Source organism: Lepisosteus platostomus, chromosome 5, assembly GCF_059453375.1.
Source record: "Lepisosteus platostomus isolate fLepPlt1 chromosome 5, fLepPlt1.hap1, whole genome shotgun sequence".
In the NCBI taxonomy this organism is placed as follows: domain Eukaryota; kingdom Metazoa; phylum Chordata; class Actinopteri; order Semionotiformes; family Lepisosteidae; genus Lepisosteus; species Lepisosteus platostomus.
Genome location: NC_142615.1, coordinates 21,908,518 through 21,927,830, shown reverse-complemented (window position 1 = coordinate 21,927,830; position 19,313 = coordinate 21,908,518). Strand labels below are relative to the sequence as shown.

At 42.5% G+C, this 19,313-nt stretch overlaps 2 non-coding genes across 2 annotated transcripts; both read left to right on the top strand.

The window, feature by feature from the left end:
• The first annotated feature begins 3,200 nt into the window (after positions 1–3,200).
• On the top strand, positions 3,201–3,272 carry trnaa-ugc (transfer RNA alanine (anticodon UGC)). The gene has a single exon. It is a non-coding gene; the product is annotated as a tRNA-Ala (tRNA).
• A 1,302-nt stretch (positions 3,273–4,574) lies between these two features.
• Positions 4,575–4,647, top strand: trnak-uuu (transfer RNA lysine (anticodon UUU)). The gene has a single exon. It is a non-coding gene; the product is annotated as a tRNA-Lys (tRNA).
• Positions 4,648–19,313: the final 14,666 nt, after the last annotated feature.

Here is a 19,313-nt window from a genome sequence, read left to right as displayed (position 1 = left end):
ACTTTGAAACAGGCACAGGTGGGCCACGGCACCTTCAAGCAAGCATAGGAATAATGTTGTACAAATTATTTTTTTTCTGAATCTGGTTTCCATCGCCTGGAGGTAGTGTAGCGGCGAGGCTTAATAATAAGGCAGAATTAAGTGTTTCTGAGCTTCCCAAATGAGGCCCCATTTCTCTGTTCATCTCTGTGGTGCAGCCACAGAGAGACTATTCATGCAGGGTGATTTAAGGTCCTAGGACAGCTCCCAAAGGGGGATGCACTTAGCTAAGCCTGGCTATCATGATCAATGGTCATCCATTGGCGCCTATCCGTCTAGGGAGTGCCAGTTGGACATCTGGACTGCATTACTAAGTGTCAGGAGTAAGTGACTCATATCTCACCTTGATCAACCAATCAGGGACTGGTAGGGCCGAGTAACCCACGTGGGACTCTGATGCCCATGGAACTTTCAGCCAATCAATGAGCTGAAGTTCCTCCAGGTAAAAACAGGCAACACAGAGAGCCTGAGAGATTCAGTGAGATTCAGTAAGATTCTGGAGAGGATTCTGTGGACTGTTCTAAAGGGAATTCAAAGGAGAATTCCAGGGCAGGACGGCCCAAGAGCAGAAGGCTCCCAAGGGCAGGACATTCTCGCAGCGCGCCTCCTGACCATCCTGAGACTCAGCCCGGACAACCACGGAACGGCCAGTGTGTCTGAGTGCCAGAACTTTCCTTTGTTCTAAGAGTCTAGAGTGGAGGTTGCCAGAGAGTAACCAGCAGCAGGCCTCGTGAACAGGTCGGAACTGTGGACAGCTGAATCACTATTCAGAACTAGCTCTTCATCAGGAACGAACCGGTCCTCATCCTGACTTGCTGGGACCCACAGTCATCTCTTCTCCTGTGCACAAACTTTGCTAGTTAAAGCCAACAATAACTAGCCGGTCAGTGAGCATCAGCAGCGCACCGTCAGAAGCCGCACAGCACAGCCTGGCACCGAGCCAGAGAGCGCGGATTGGACAGCAACAAGCCTGCAACTGTTTCTTTGTGCCCGCAGGAGATCTGAATCCCCAGAGATTGGATGAGTATTCAACTTCAATGCATTACAGCTCGAGAATTCAATTGTTATCCCAACCAGTTGATATCAATTTAATTCCTAAGAGTTATGTACTTGTTTTGAGTATTTAATGTAGAAGTTATAACCAAGTGCATTTACGAAATGGTCTTAATGAATGATATACTGAACGTATGTCCTCTTGGTGTGTGTAATACTTTGTAACTGACTGAATATACCTTTTGTATTCTGATAACCCTCTCGATAAGATCTGTTAGTTTTATATGCATATTCTATGTATTAATAAATGTATCCTCGTGTATTAGTACCTGTGTGTGTGCGTTGTTTGAGTTATATCGCATGGTTGGATTCTAAAGCCATCAAAAGAATCAACTTTGTGATTTACTGCTACAATTAATAATTGTTCCAGTAAATGCCCAAACCCTACAGAACTGGTGCCTTCAGAGAGCCACTACAGTTACATATTTGGCGTCCCTGAGCCGGTTTTCTTACAGTAGCAACAACAATAAAAGGGATACTTAACAAGGAGATACGCTGTAGCAGTGTGACTCCAACAGATGCTCCTGAAGAGGCTGGAGGTTTAAGCCAGCTCCTTAGAGCGCTCGGCCGTGTTACTTTCAACAGCGGCTCTTCAGCTCTTGTCGTTTGACCTAGTGGTTTAATAACATGTGGAAACGACCGCAACTTCGTTTTCTGAGATGCTTTCTCTCACGTGGTGAAATCTCAACCTCTTTGGCATCTCTGGCTTTAGTTCTTCTGTAGAGAAGGCTTTCACACCTCTGCTTATAGTGCCCTTGAAGTCATTTTATTTTTACAGGAAGACGCATTCCCTGATGATCTCTCCTGTTTTAGAAATGCTTCATAAGGCGTGTTTGATTCAACGGCCAAACTATACTAATTGTACAATGCAGATCTATGCGGCATTCGTACTGTCTTTGACTGGGATTCTGAAATACGTCTTGAAAAGGTATTCAGATTTTCTTGAACCTATAATAAAAACACAGACCTGAAACTCCCTAGCTTCCAATCTCTGATGTTGCTGTCCTTAAACTTGGACGTGATGTTCTGCAGACGTGCAGTGTCCCTTTACTCTCGTTGTTTTCAAAACGACCTCCGTTGTCGGGCGCAGTTAAAGTGGAACTGGCCTGACCGCACAGGAAAGTACGGAATGATAAAATGTTTCTACGGCTCAAAATGTCCCTTTAGACCCTCGTCATGTTTCTGTGAGGAACGGGCAGGTAGAGAGGTTTAACAGATGCTCATGATGTTTCACACGGGGTGTTACCTGTTGTAGTGTTTCAAAAGATGTGTTAGCGGACCACAGATTATCTTGAAAAGATTTGGGTTTGCACTGGCTGGGATTCAAACCTGGCTCAATTATTTGGAAGGCGCCTGTACCACCAACGCACTTCCGAGAAGCGCCTGCAAATTATCACAATCCTCTCTTACCTACAAAGCTATGGAGACACAGACGTCCAATGAAAGCTCAAGGCTCCACTCAAGGCTTTATTCACTCAAGGCTCCACTCTTTTGTTGTGATGTCATTTTAATTAATATTAGCTTTGATAAGGTGTCATTTTGCCTCTTAAAGTAAAGTCTGCTCCTTTCTTCCTGGTATAGAAAGAACGTGTTCCATCTTTGTTTAAAAACACCACTAAAAGTAAATTATTCAGCTCTACCGCCTGTGTGCATTGACAAGACATCTCAAAAGGACATATTAAATAAGAACACGATCCTTCCTGTTACCAATCCTGTGGTTGGGGCATTGTTTCACCCTTTTACGTTAAATCATCAGTACTGCTGTTTTTCTATGCATAGTTTAATCAAGAGCACTTAAAAGATGCAAAAAGCTTTCAAATAAAATAGAATTGAAAGACAGTCGAGTAAGGAGGTAGAAAAAAGCACTCCCCCGTCTGGGAATCAACCACCGTCGCCCATGTAACTGGATACAAAAATAACAGATTAATTTGTGCCCAGTCTCTTGAAGCTTCGATGCGATTATTTTTCCTTGTTTATTTCTTCATTCCTATGAATTTACTCTGTAGTAGAAGAAACGCGAAAGTGGGAAACTGCAGGCATTCTTCGTGAGTGGTGTGATCAGTGAGCATTTGCACATCTCTAAGTCTGTTCCACAAACTTTTTCCATCGGGGATGTAGCTCAGTGGTAGAGCGCATGCTTTGCATGTATGAGGTCCTGGGTTCAATCTCTGGTATCTCCAGGTGCTTTATGTTATAGTACTCACATCGCAATCTTCTGTTGAGTGAGAACTCTTTGCTCGTGTTCAGAGAGAGCCAGGTTTACAAAATTAAATGCAGGCACACTCGACGTGCTGCAGAGTTGCGCTGCTGTTTTAAATGTACCTCATTTAGTTCTGTTAAATCCTAAATTATTTGAACTAATAATTTAGTTCAAATTCAGGAAATCTAGAGATTGCTTCACACTTGTCGTGGCTGTTGCAGAAAACACCTGTTGAATCTCACCCGGGATTTCCTGAGAGATTATTCAGCGAGCGAATCCTCCTTCTGAACTCCGCACTAAACTAAACTAAACTGAAAGCTTCACGAACTTCTCACTGCGTGTCCTGCGTGTCCTGTACTGCTCTCGTGTAGATGTGAAGCACAGCCATAAACACACTTTGAACTTTTTCAGTTTGTTAAGGAAAATGCAAAGAGCATGATAAGTATTGATCGTATAAAATATCCATGGCACAACTGGAGAAAGTACTGAAGGACTACACATCGACTTTTGATGATTACAAGAGATTCAAGAAACACAACCGTCCGCACCTGGGTTTGGATCCTGAACGCTAGAGTTAAAAGAACATAAGCGACGTTTATGACCTATAAACTCTCTAAATTGTCTTATAGTTTATGAAATAAAACAATTTCTCAATAATTACTTACTGATGATAGACGATTTATTGAATTTTAACAAAATCACAATTACAAACTTTTTCAGTTAAACTGTTATTCACATACTCTAACGTAAATAAACGTTAGTGTCTTCCGGTGTGTGAGCCAATTTCTCCCAAAAATATGCGTTAGTCTGTCGGGAGGCTGTGCAGGGTGTTAAGAAATAGAATTTCTAAAGACAGGCTCCTTAAGCTTAACATCAAGGCAGAAAAAATGCTGTTTTCTCTACAGAAATGCTCTTTACATTTCAGCACTGTTGCAACTCCCTTTATAAAGGGTGTGCACACGTATACAACCAAGGCATTGAAAGATTTTTTTAAATTATTGTTCCAAAAATGTTTTTCTTTTGTTTTTTTTTTGTTTTCTTTTTAATGTTGTTGATTAAAAGATTTTATTAAATGTGAAAAAAGGTCAAAATGCTATTGAAAAAAAACAGTAATGTGAGGAAAGATGGGTTGTGGGAGCCCCTTAACTACCCATGTCATGCTGTATTTCTTACTCATTCTACTTCTGTCAGTGGTCATTCCAGACGGGTCAAGTATGACTACTCTTCGGCACAAGAGACACGTGACTTGCGAGGATCCCGACAGTGTTGAATTTCTTTCAGGGCCCGGATAGCTCAGTCGGTAGAGCATCAGACTTTTAATCTGAGGGCCCAGGGTTCAAGTCCCTGTTCGGGCGATTGTGCCGTTCCTAAGTCTATTGTGAATGTCATTCTAAGTAGTCTTTTATCTTTCACTCTTCTAGCTGTACTGTGGTTATTTTAAATGTCCATTACTTGTATTTACAGTAGTGTATTTAGTGTTTCGTTTCACAAACCGAAAATGTTCAAGTAGATCTTGTCACTCTACTCCACGTAATCATCTAAATTAAATCACAGTAGAGTACAGAACACGCAGTGAGGAGCTCACACAGTGAGTACTCTTGAATACGACAAGAGGAAAGGCACACTGCACATCTGCAGAACATCATGTCCGAGTTTACAGTGACAGCAGAGGTTGGAAGCGACGTAGTTTTTTGATACTCGCTCGCTGAACGATCTCTCAAGAAACCTCGGTTGAGATTTAACGGGTGTCTAATAATCACGTTCAAAAAGGTGACGATAAGATTTTTTTAAACTAGGTAGCCTTAATGGCAACACGGTGTGAGTAGATCTTAAAGCAGCTGCAGACAGAGTACCCGTAATGGCACCACAGTGCTTTGAGTTCGGCTTTTCTTATTTCTTCTGCAGAACCAGTGGTTTCGGAATATACTGATCCACATAAGAAGCGCTTTCTGTTTCTGATCATTTTTATTGAGCGTTGCTCTAAACTTTACATTTGCTCGGGCTAGTTTTCCCATGAAAAAAAGACGTATCCCTAATTACATGATTTCACTTTTTTTCTTATCAACGAGTAGAAAGAAATAAAATACATACTTCATTATAAGTACCACAGGCAAGATGGCTGGTGGTCTAAGGCGATGCGTTCAGGTCGTAGTTAACCTTGGAGACGTTTGTTAAAATCTCACTTCTAATAAAGAGTTCTTTCTCGTTAGAGTAGAAACGATAGAAGCCTTAAGCGGGAAAAAAATCACAACATCTCGCATTTCACGTGTTTAATGTTAACTGTCTCAGTGGTTGCCTCGGTGATTGATGGCTCTTCTCCCTCGCAGGGTGACGGCAAACACCAGGGTAAAGTTAGCTTGAAGTTCGAAAACGATTTTGGCACGCCTGTAGCGCTTTCACGAAATCTCTTAGAGTTACAAAAACACTTGCTTTGTGTATAAAATACATTGTGGATGCTTTCTCAGCCTTTACTTTTTCGTTTATATGACATTTTTTTGACCAAGCACGAATATTCTTTTGTCCAGATCTCCGCAATGGAAGCACAGAACACCTTCAAACCAAAAGCATTTTAAAGACCACGACTCGTGGATATTTCCACAGACTTTACATCAAACTATCAGTGAGCTAATTATCTTTTTTTAAACCTCCGGTTTTTCATCGATGCGTAATTACGCACGAACTGGAACCCGGGGGACCGCTGTGTGCACACGTTCACAACGCGAGAAATACTATTCAATACGGCTTCATGCGAAAAACCCGTATATGACCACAGGAAGCAGAACAGCACAGTCTCCAATTACCCAGACTGTAAGCACGGGAATAAAGCTTTGTTTGATTTCTGAAACCCTTCTTTTACGCCCTGTTTTCGTTCAGGTAAGGGTCAACTATATTGAAAATACTACTGACAGCAGGAAGATTAAAATATTCTTTACTCAGCAGCTTATTAAAAACAGATCCCATGATGTTCAAACCGATTTTTTACACAGAACACTGACACAGCTTTGCATTCTGAATCTCTTTTTCTCATGCTTTTATTTAATATAGCACAATGCACTGGGATAGGGGTATTCTGTTCACAAACCAATAGCATTTAAATCACAGAACCCACAATGCTGCAAGTGTTTTGCACACTAAACAGGTCCTCTGACTTTTCCCAGCTTTGTTTTGGGTTGTGGAACCTTTATTTTTTATGATTTTTTTAAAATAACACTACAGGTAATACACTAGGATAGGTGGGTCATCTTCATGGCTCAAAAGCATTTCAAATACTACAGCCACACTGCTGTACCCAAGTGTTTTACACACCAGACAGGCCCCCGAACCTCATACAACCTTGCTGTGGCTGTGGCCCCTTTCTTTATTTTGCAATGATTTTCTGAAGATAACACTACAGGTAACACAGTGCGATAGGTGGGTCTTCTCCATGGCTCAATAGCATTTCAAATACAACAGCTACACTGCTGAAACCAAGTGTTTTACACACCAGACAGGCCCCCTAACTTTAGTTAGGTCCGCGTGACAGGTCCTATACTAACGAGGAAGACATCGATCTCTCCGACACCCGGCATCGTGTCCCGACCCAGCGTGCTGGAAGCCGACGCGTGCTGTGATTCCTTTACGGAGCAGAAATGACAACCGAGGAGCCGAGAGATCATTTCAGCATTTCGTGTCTGAACGGAAAACACAAACTACCAACTCGGAATGACTTGCCTTTGACGCTTATCAAACCGTTCTTTGTGCGTCGAACAGACCCACTCACCTCTTAGTGTGGCGGGATCTGCACAGTGCATGTCGCAGCGCTCCCTGCTTTCACTTCAATGCGCGTCCTGATGTCGAGTTGTGTGCCGTGCGGAGGCTCTGAAAGCGAGAGCAATGAAAAGGTGCACGACGCTGTCAAAGAAAACAGAGAAGTGAAAGGCAGTCCTTTCTCTAAGGAGGTAAAAGAAAAGCTACTCCCCAGCGGGGAATCGAATCCCGGTCTCCCACGTGACAGGCGGGGATACTTGTCACTATACTAATGTAGTATTTGGGCACTTAAGGGGACAATTATTAATTGTAGCTGTAAATCACGAAATTGATTCTTTTAATGGCCTTAGAATCCAACCATGCGATATAACTCAAACAACGCACACACAGAGGTACTAATACACGAGGATACATTTATTAATACATAAAATATGCATGTAAACATAACAGATCTTATTGTGACGGTTTTCAGAATACAAAAGATATATATTCATTCAGTTACAAAGAGTTACATATATCAAGAGGACATACGTTCAGTATATCATTCATTAAGACCGTTTCGTAATTGAACTTGGTTACAACCTCTACATTAGATACTCAAAACAAGTACATAACTCTTAGGAATTAAATTGATATCAACTGGTTGGGATAACAATTGAATTCTTGAGCTGTAATGCATTGAAGTTGAATACTCATCCAATCTCTGGGGATTCAGATCTCCTGCGGGCTCTCTGGCTCCGTGCCAGGCTGTGCTGTGCTGCTTGTGACGGTGCGCTGCTGATGCTCACTGACCGGCTAGTTATTGTTGGCTTTAACTAGCAAAGTTTGTGCACAGGAGAAGAGATGACTGTGGGTCCCAGCAAGTCATGAAGCGCTAGTTCTGAATAGTGATTCAGCTGTCCACAGTTCCGACCTGTTCACGAGGCTTGCTGCTGATGCTAACCTCGGGTGGATCCTTTGGTTACTCTCTGTCAACCTCCGCTCTCGACTCTTAGAACAGAGGAAAGTTCTGGCACTTGGACACACTGGCCGTTCCGTGGTTGTCCAGGCTCAGGATGGTCAGGAGGCACGCTGCGAGAATGTCCTGCCCTTGGGAGCCTTCTGCTCCTGGGCCATCTTGTCCTGGAATTCTCTTTGGATTCCCATTAGAAAAGTCTCAGAAGTCCACCGAATCTCACTACAGGCTCTCTGTGTTGCCTGTTTTTAACTGGAGGAAGTTCAGCTCATTCATTGGCTGAAAGTTCCATGGGCATCAGAATCCCACGTGGGTTACTCGGCCCTACCAGTCCCTGATTGGTTGATCAAGGTGAGATATGAGTCACTTACTCCTGACACTTAGGAATGTAGTCCACATGTCCATCTGGCACTACCTAGACAGATAGGCGCCAATGGATGACCATTGATCAAGATAGCCATGCCTACAGATGCAGCCATTCAAAATGCGCGGGCGATACCGCATTATTTTGCGGTACGCTGTACGCAGTCTACCGCAAGCTAAATACCGCGAGTTACCGTAAATTCTCCTATAATACGACAAGCAAAATAATAGTATCCGGAATTTCCGCAAGGTGGAGCTAATAAAGCTCAACCTTTCATGTTTGAGCTGTGGCCATCAAAGTCTTTAACGAAGATATTACTAATAGTATTAATAATGAATGACCTTGGACAAGCTGTAAGTGTAAACTCAAAGTATTGCCCTGGTCAACATTCTTTTTTTCATTGACCGTCTTTGTAAAAGTAACACCACAGCATTTCGCAATCACGCATTTGTTTCCAATCATGCAAAGTACAGTAATTTTTGAGAATCGATTCACCATGCCTTTCACATGCTCGTAAAAGAGATTGATTTAGGAACATAAACATATTACCGTATGAAAACTGTACTGTATACAGTATGTATATGTATATTTAATGTCTTAACTGTGCCCGTTTAAGTATTGAATATTCATATCTAATTTTACCACTGAAGGGAAATGTTAGTAGCTGAGCATAAAAAGAATAGGAGCATACTGCAACGCGTGTGAAGGCCATAAACTATATTAATTTTGGAACATAAACATACAGTATATGGCTGGTCTCGGTACTTTAAAGAAAACACACACGAAACATGGTTTCATTATGACCAGAATCGGTCTTGAGATATTTTTAACTTGATTTACGGTATTTGAGAGGTACAGTGCCTTGCGAAAGTATTCGGCCCCCTTGAACTTTTCAACCTTTTGCCACATTTCAGGCTTCAAACATAAAGATATAAATTTTTTATTTTATGTGAAGAATCACCAACAAGTGGGACACAATTGTGAAGTGGAATGAAATCTATTGGATTTTTGAAACTTTTTTAACTAATAAAAAAATGAAAAGTGGGGCGTGCAAAATTATTCGGCCCCTTTACTTTCAGTGCAGCAAACTCACTCCAGAAGTTCAGCGAGGATCTCTGAATGATCCAATGTTGTCCTAAATGACTGATGGTGATAAATAGAATCCACCTGTGTGTAATCAAGTCTCTGTATAAATGCACCTGCTCTGTGATAGTCTCAAGGTTCTGTTGAAAGCGCAGAGAGCATCATGAAGACCAAGGAACACACCAGGCAGGTCCGTAATACTGTTGTGGAGAAGTTTAAAGCCGGATTTGGATACAAAAAGATTTCCCAAGCTTCAAACATCCCAAGGAGCACTGTGCAAGCGATCATCTTGAAATGGAAGGAGTATCAGACCACTGCAAATCTACCAAGACCTGGCCGTCCCTCTAAACTTTCAGCTCAGACAAGGAGAAGACTGATCAGAGATGCAGCCAAGAGGCCCATGATCACTCTGGATGAACTGCAGAGAACTACAGCTGAGGTGGGAGAGTCTGTCCATAGGACAACAATCAGTCTTACACTGCACAAATCTGGCCTTTATGGAAGAGTGGCAAGAAGAAAGCCATTTCTCAAAGATATCCATAAAAAGTCTCGTCTAAAGTTTGCCACAAGCCACCTGGGAGACACCCCAAACATGTGGAAGAAGGTGCTCTGGTCAGATGAAACCAAAATCGAACTTTTTGGCCACAATGCAAAACGATATGTTTGGCGTAAAAGCAACACAGCTCATCACCCTCAACACACCATCCCCACTGTCAAACATGGTGGTGGCAGCATCATGGTTTGGGCCTGCTTTTCTTCAGCAGGGACAGGGAAGATGGTTAAAATTGAGGGGAAGATGGATGCAGCCAAATACAGGACCATTCTGGATGAAAACCTGTTGGAGTCTGCAAAAGACCTGAAACTGGGACGGAGATTTATCTTCCAACAAGACAATGATCCCAAACATACAGCAAACTCTACAAAGGAATGGTTCACAAATAAACGTATCCAGGTGTTTGAATGGCCAAGTCAAAGTCCAGACCTGAATCCAATCGAGAATCTGTGGAAAGAGCTGAAAACTGCTGTTCACAAACGCTCTCCATCCAACCTCACTGAGCTCGAGCTGTTTTGCAAGGAAGAATGGGCAAGAATTTCAGTCTCTCGATGTGCAAAACTGATAGAGACATACCCCAAGCGACTTGCAGCTGTAATCGCAGCAAAAGGTGGCTCTACAAAGTATTAACGCAAGGGGGCCGAATAATTTTGCACGCCCCACTTTTCATTTTTTTATTAGTTAAAAAAGTTTCAAAAATCCAATAGTTTTCGTTCCACTTCACAATTGTGTCCCACTTGTTGGTGATTCTTCACATAAAATAAAAAAATTATATCTTTATGTTTGAAGCCTGAAATGTGGCAAAAGGTTGAAAAGTTTAAGGGGGCCGAATACTTTCGCAAGGCACTGTATGTCTTAACACCGATACTACAGTGCATAAATACTGCTCACGTATATGTTTCTAGGTTTATATTATGAATTTCATATGGTCAAATTACTTTTGAGCAACTAATAAGAAGCGCGAAACAGTATACGTTTTAGTTTCGTTTTGTGCTGGGACTCTGCTTTTAACAATGTGGCCGTGGATTGATTAGAGATATCAAGTTCGTCTTGTAAAAATGTTACGAGTACATCATCTATCAACAATTACACAGGTTCTGTTTCCATATTGCGGATTTTGGTTACATTATATTATTTTCTAGATTTCACGTTGTGAATATATGATTTGGGCAAACAGAGACGCAAAGAAGTACATTATGGGTTGTTGTTTTTTTTTGCAGTTTTATCTAGAACAAGCGATGCTTAAACCTTTGTCTGATTCTTGTGAAACTATCCACACGACAGTTATAGTACCTAGGAGTTGACTTCAGTGATGTCACTGATGGGATGTTTCTAAAAATCCATCCACTGTAAAACGTCTTCTCTAGTTGTCCTGCATATGTATTCGCTAATGAAGCTGTGTGTTCTGAGCCTGGATCTCTACATTTCTGTATGAACCAGCTTAGAGGGCTAAAGACAGCTTGTGTTTAAATTGAGTGTAAGGTAATTTATGCTTCTAAAGTCATGGTCAGCATTTATTATTGTACTGTGCTGTCAACTTTTTCTGTGCCTAGTCACATTATTTTATAGCGTTTTTATAGCATTGTCAGATCTGGTGGCGCTGTGTGTTAGTTTCCTGAGTCCCATGTCACATGGTCTGTGATTGAATCCCATGGAACTATGACTTTATTTTTTAACAAACATTTCTTTGAAAAAATGAAACGTTTCCCTTGGTCAGAGATTAAATAAAACCTCACTAGCACTAAACAAATTTATATTTCTAAATATCACAACATGTTTGAATTTAAGTCTTTTTAATAACAATGAATAGTCACCTATGCGTTACAAAATAAACATTTATATTGATTTGAATCGCGTTTTGATTTAAATTGTAAATGCGTGTTTAAATATATGTGTTTAAAAGCGATATACTGTATAAAAGCGCTGATTCTTATAGAGTGTGTTCCGCCGGGGATTCAAAAAAATTTCTTTTTTAATCGCGTATCTAAGGAAAATTGCAGTATAACTTTGTTCATGCACAAACAGTGACATGTTACATTATAATTTGGGTGTCTCCTCTTGCCAGAAAGCTCTAAATTGCAACGTAAATTGCAAAAATGCACTTGGAATCTGTCCAAGCCCTCCTACGAAAATTATTTAAACTGCTTTAAGTTGAAAATCGAGGTGGATTTTGAGGATGATATGTTTTTGGTTGGTATTATGTTTATATGGTTGTTTTTGTTGGTTGGTTGTTATTATGGTTATTAATAATACAATCTATAGTTGAAATCTGAGCCTAAATAAAAAGAAAAAGCTAGTGATTAGGTTTATGAGCAATCTAATTACTTATTCATTTAAAACGCTATATAAAATAAAGTTTATTATTAATTTGCTAGACAGAGCGGTGAACATTATTATGCATAAGACAAAGATGATGAAATCTGTGTACGCTGTAAGGTTTTTACTTCTTAAACTTTTAAAATACACGTTTCGAAAAGAAAGAAATCCTCTTCCTGGTACAGTACTGTATGTATAGCAAACCAGCACGTCTTTTTTCTCCAATCAGAGGGGTGTCAGATGGTGTCAGCCAATCACCATTCTGAAGCCCTACCATAATCTCTGGTATGGGGAGACCCCAGAATTCTGTCCCATAGTTTAGACAGATGATAGATACTTTTATTGATCCCATGAGGGAAATAAAGTCAATCATTTTCATGGTTAAAAGCAAAGGAGATTGTCTGTTATAGTGGACATAAAAACAAGAGTTCGCTGGCATTATATCCTAGAAGACACAGACCAGGAGAATGCCCGCCAGCATAAAAGAAAATGCCAGATGAACTGGGCGTTTGCCCAGCGTAGTTATAGTGGACATAAAAACAAGGGTTCGCTGGCATTATATAATTATACGAATTACACGAATATTATTATATCTTATTAATTTCTTGAGATACACAATTCTTTTAATACAGTCTTTGCTGTGCTCTAGAGGATCCTTGTGATATTTCGAGCTCTTGGTGAATGATAAGTGTTGCAGTTTAAATCATTTTCGTAGTTAGAAATTATGGAACGCTCTGTTAAAAACAAGGGAGTTTTTATGTCCGTTGCAGTTCTTTTGAAACTGAACTTGTTTGAATTGACTGAGCTCCTTGCTGTACCACACAATGTCTGTTTTTTTTGTGCTGTGCTACTGTACTTCCTACATTGAAAATACCCGTGAAACCGGTTTAATTCGTCACAGCCAGCCCTCCCGCAGAGAGGGGGGTTGTACTCGTTAATGTCTTAGCTCAAAGCAGAAACTTCTTGGAAGATTACAGATTTTAATCGTCTTTTTTCTGAACCAGGGAAAATCTGATCATGTTTCTCTATAACAATAATAAAAAACTTTATTTTACATATCACCTTTAAAAGTGGCATCTTAAAACAATACAGTAGATGTAAACCACAGATTACAAAGTAAATACCCAGACAAAAGCAAACACGTTTTTAATAAGATGCTTTGATCTGAAGTACTGTACCGTATACTAGTTTGTCACTCTTCTCATCCCCTCTTTGCTAAATGGCTTTTGAATCGAGTCACATGAAGACAGAGGTGAAACAGCCCTACACAGCCCTGTCGTAGTACACGAATATAATTATATCTTATTAATTTCTTGAGATACGCGATTTTTTTAATACAGTCTTTGCTGTGCTCTAGAGGATCCTTGTGATATTTCGAGCTCTTGGTGAATGATAAGTGTCGCAGTTTAAATCATTTTTGGAGTTAGAAATTATGGAACGCTCTGTTAAAAGCAAGGGAGTTTTTATGTCTGCAGTTCTTTTGCAACATGAATATAATTATATCGTTATTAATTTCTTGAGATACGCAATTCCATATTATATTCCCTTTTAATCAAATTCTAAAAGTATGCTTGTTGACTCTGGTATCACGTTAGTTAAAGACTTTGATGCTTAAAATGTTTAGGGAGAAATGGAATACTGGTGTGTATTTTTTATTTAAAGTACAGAGACCAGCCATATACTGTATGTTTAAGTTCCAAAATTAATATCGTTTATGGACTTCACACGCGTTGCAGTATGCTCCTATTCTTTTTATGCTCAGACACTAAGATTTCCCTTCAGAGGTAAAATTCCATATAAATATTAAATACTACAATGGACACAGTAAAGACGTTTACTGTAAATCTTTCTACAACAGACCAACGGACCACGAGTGCCCCTGTCGGTCAACCAATCACGAACCGCCGTACCCTGCGTCATCTTGCGTCACGATGCGCGACGCCGTAGCCAATTACCTCCGGTACGTGTCTGTACCGCGCACTTTGAATGGCTGCATCTGTAGCTAAGTGCATCCCCATTTGGGAGCTGCCCCTTATCAAAAGAAAACATCTTTAAATCAGCCTGCATGAATAGCTTCTCTGTGGCTGCACCACAGAGATAAAGAGAGAGATGGGGCCTCATTTGGGAAAGCACAGCAACACTTAATTCTGTCTTATTAATAAGCATTGCCGCTACATATCCCCCCTTTTTGAAGGTCACAAGGTCCTGAGGCGTTGTTGCCTTCAAAACAAAACACAGTTAAGTGATGTCCCTTGTCATTAGAACATTAACCTTAAATGTCTACATTACTCCTCGAGAATTCATACCGGAACCAGCATTGGGAACAAACAGGATGAATAACATCTGGAGTATGTATAAACACGGTAGGAGACATCATCTCAGTCTAGGCATTACACATCGGGAAGTTCACTGTCAATATCTGATACCTCTGTAGGCAGATATTTGGGAAGAAGTAACTTCATTTCTTTTGACATGCTACCCGGAGTACATCTTGATGTAAGAGTACAGCATTCAGAGTACATCCAGTCATGACCCAGCTACCCGGCAGTAGTGTTACAATAACAACAGTTCCTGTTCCCAACTACCTGATAAACCACGACACCTGTGTTGGGCACCTGCCAGGGTGGGTTGGAGGTTTGTTCCATTAAAGCAAACTAACTACCTGTACCTCTTCAGGGCGTAGTGTTACTTGGATTTCTATCCAATTCAATAGTGTGGCACCTGAAGGCATCCACGACCTCCAGTTTGGTCTTATGTTGTCTGGTTCCAGACCGTACAGTGTTAAGTTACCATGCTGTACTATGGCCTCCTCGGGAACTTGCAGGAAACTGTTGGTTAGGTGGCTGCATTGTGGTAGCTGTATCATGCCTGTCACAAGTCATAGTGACAGTTAAGTGAGATGTGCTGACCAGCCATTTACTTCCCACCTGCTCTTCATGGAGTTCATTAACCTCCCTCTGCTCGTTAGTAGCTTTACACCCTTCATTGGTGAATCATTTAGACACAGCCAATGGATAGCTTTGGTAGCCATACCCATCTCAAGATTAGGAACCAAATTCAATATTGGATTGCCTTCTGGGTGAGCTATGAGCGATGGGGTGGTTAATGTCACATACTCCTCTACTGAGAAGAGTGGAATCAAGTTGGTTGGGAATTGTGCCATGGCTAGACTGGCTACAGTGGCACTAAGCTCCCTTAACAGGTCTTGTGTCAACATTCTGGCCTGTTGCACACAAGCATTAACCCACTGTATAACACCGGCAATCATGTCCACTGGTTGGGGGATAAGGTTTAACCCTGTTGCATAGGAAATTGCCTGTAGGGTTTTCCCTAAGCTTTCCAACTTTTGCTGCTGTTGATACAGTCTGTCACTACCCTCTGGCATCTCTGACACCTGCCTTCTTGGGGCAGTCAGGGTGAGAGTGCCAGTAGCAAACAAACCTACCAGAAATAGCAAATGCACAACAGTGGAGGCAGCAATCAGTCCTTCCAAAAGTCTTTTAGGGTGGCTGATCCCAGTCATCTCCTTCTGAGTGACTGTTGCCTTTCTAAGCTGGCGCAGCGTGTACATGGTGTCTTTCTCAGTATGCCATGTGGCATCTTGGGCACCAACATCCTGGAAATCTGTGGAGATCTGACGCAGCTGCTGATGCTGCTCCTCCAATTCCAGGGTATCTGCTTTTTCGATTTGTTCATGCCGATGCTCTAGGAACCCTGCAGGGGGCGGTGCAGCTGTGGAGCACGCCTGACCCTCGGCTGAGTGGTCATTTGGAGCACCTGAGTGATCTGGAATTGTTACCCCATTTTCACTGTTCAGGTCCACCCTGCACACTTCCTGATTGAGGAATCCCTCTATCGGCATGTTTACAGTTGTTCTCTGGGGGCCGGTGTAGGACACCTGCTCGCTCCCCCCTTCTCTCGCTAGGGGTTCAGGGAGCTGCCCCAGCACTGAGATAGCCAGTTCACAGTCTTCGAACTCGCTTTCACCCACCAGGCCCATGTCAGTGCAGGCGGGGATTCTGACACCCCACTTTTCCGTGTTCTGCACTGGCAGGCGGGTGGCTTGACCATCCAGCTCCAGTCTGGCTGAACCACTGTTGGTCAGACTCAGACTGACAGACTGAGCTGGTGGCTGTAGGAAAACCGGCTTGGCTTTCATTCCCTGTCCCTTCTGGGGGACTGGGTGTGTTGGAAACCCTGCCGTTGAGGCAGGAAAATCAGGTCGGTCTCACTCACTACCTGGTAGTTGTGAGAAATAATGTTACCTGACTGCAGTTTCCCTGGGTCACTGGGTGGCCCAGTGACAGCTGCTCAAGCAGATCCTCACTAATAGAGGACCTCTCAGGGCTAAGGGTGAGGGCTACATCACCAACCTGCTCTCCTGCCATCTGGATCCCTTCCACTTCCTCTTGGGTGCCAGGGTGCACAGGGAAAGTTCCTTTTCATCGCCAGGTGGGGAGATCTGCTCCTCTTTAGGGATGTAAAAGGGGTGTGCTTCACCTGGTGGATCAGGCGGCTGCTTGGAGCACCACTCCTATGGCATGGAGGCTGTTGTGACCTCAGCCGGGACATGACTTCCCTGTATATCCGGGGAACAAGAAAATATTTGTATTTCTTCTCCAGAGTGAACAGAAGGAATCTCCACATAGGCTTCTGTTTTCGGTGGGCACTGTGTGAACAAACTCTGCCTCTTGGCCCCCCTTTCCTTCTGTACAGAAGGCTTAGGAGCCTTCACCTGTTTCTACACCTTGCCTTTCTGGTGATCCACCAAAGGTTCCTCTCTGAGTCGCATGCCCTTTTCTTTTTCTACCGGTTTGAGCTTGCTGTATGACATCAAACACCTTTCAACCTCAGTGTCAATCAATGTCTCGCTGGGTAAGACATCTCCCATGGAAGCCTTGAGGTAAAAGCTTCCTGCTTTTCCTCTCTGTTTTACTGCCTGCTCTGTGACTTCAGGGGTGGAGTCAGCACTCGCTTGGGAGTGGCTGACCTCATCCAGGCAGGAACCCTTCCGCTCAATCAGACAGACTGAGGGAGGGAGAGGGGGCGGGTCTCCGCCTCCTCCAGTGGAGAGTATCAGCTCATTCACGCTTCCGGCAGCCTTGGGGAGCGGTTGTCTCTGTCCTAATAAAACTTGTTCAAGCCTGGCCAGGCGGGCGGCTACTGAATCCTTTTGTTCAGCTTTATCTAGCCCTTTCCCTCCCCCGGTGTTCTCATGGCACTTAGACGCTGGGTGTGGTCCTGTGTGCCTGCTTTGGAACGGGGCTTAGCCAGCTCAGGAGCCTGTGCTCCTTCAAGCAGGGGGGAGTTAACCCTGCTGGCTCTGACGGCGAACACAGTCGCTTTAACAGCTTTTTGCTCAGAGCGACTTTGGACATCATACTCCCAGGCTTTCTGCACGAATCTCTTAATATCAGTCATTTTCATGGTCTGTGCATCTGTATGCATTAAGATCATCTTTCTGACTGACCGGTGGAGATTCGCAATGAATAAACCCTTGAAATGTGTATTCTCTTCGCAACCCTCATCATTTCCCCCTGCAAAATAAGTTCTAAGTCTCTCGTAATATTCGCGAGGGGACTCTGCTCTCTCGTGCTTAATGTTAAGGACGGCGGCTATCGCGGCAGTCGGGTCAATAAACGCACTGTATTCTCGGATAAGTGCTTGACACAGCTCTTCAAAGTCATCACAGACTTTCTTCATCTGCCTAGCCATCCACTCATGTACAGCTCTGCTGCTAGTTTTCCTGACCAGAAACACTTTCTCCTGTTCTGTAGCGTTTGGCAGGTACTGCAGGGTATACCTGAGGTCTTGAATATAACTCTCGATATTATTCTCTGACACTGCAGGGTCAATTCTCTCCATGTCCTTCGCTAGCTCTCTCAGAGAATGGAGGTTTATTCTCCTAGCTTCTCCGCTGATGGAGATATGACGGAGATCGTGGTCAGACCTGTCGCTGCTAGAGAGAGTGCTTAATAGCGACTCGAATTCAGACCTTTTAGCAACCATCGTTAAACTTAAAGAGTATTACTTTTAAGTACGAAATCACAGTTCTACCACAGAAAACCACAAGATCAAGTATGCAATCAACCCGGTAGATCGCAAAAGATCACAAAACAATCAAGCACTGCTTAAAGAGCAAGGGGAACTTTTTTCCTTTCGGCTTTCAGCACACTGTATTGTCGTGTATGAAACCCGCGGCGTTTTATATTGAATAATTATGCTTGGTTGACTCATTTCAGTCTTATCATAGCCCAGGTATGACTGAAATGAGTCCAGGGACGCCAATAAATGTAGTGTGCTCTCTGAAGGCACCAGTTCTGTAGGGTTTGGGCATTTACGGGGACATTTATTAATTGTAGCCGTAAATCACAAAATGATTCTTTTGATGGCCTCAGAATCAAACCACGCGATATAACTCAAACAACGCACACACACGGGTACTAATACACGAGGATACATTTATTAATACATAGAATATGCATATAAACCTAACAGATCTTATTGAGAGGGTTATCAGAATACAAAAGGTATATATACAATCAGTTACAAAGAGTTACATATATCAAGAGGACATACGTTTAGTATATCATTCATTTAGACCGTTTCATAAAGTGAACTTGGTTACAACTTCTACATTAGATACTGAAAACAAGTACATAACTCTTAGGAATTAAATTGATATCAACTGGTTGGGATAACAATTGAATTCTCAAGCTGTAATGCAGTGAAGTTGAATACTCATCCAATCTTTGGGGATTCAGATCTCCTGCGGGCTCTCCTGCGGGCTCTGGTTCGTTCCTGATGAAGCGCTAGCTCTGAATAGTGATTCCACAGTTCCGACCTGTTCACGAGGCTTGCTGCTGATGCTAACGTCGGGTGTATCCTCTGGTTACTCTCTGGCAACCTCCGCTCTAGACTCTTAGAACAAAGGAAAGTTCTGGCACTCAGACACACTGGCCGTTCCGTGGTTGTCCAGGCTCAGGATGGTCAGGAGGCACGC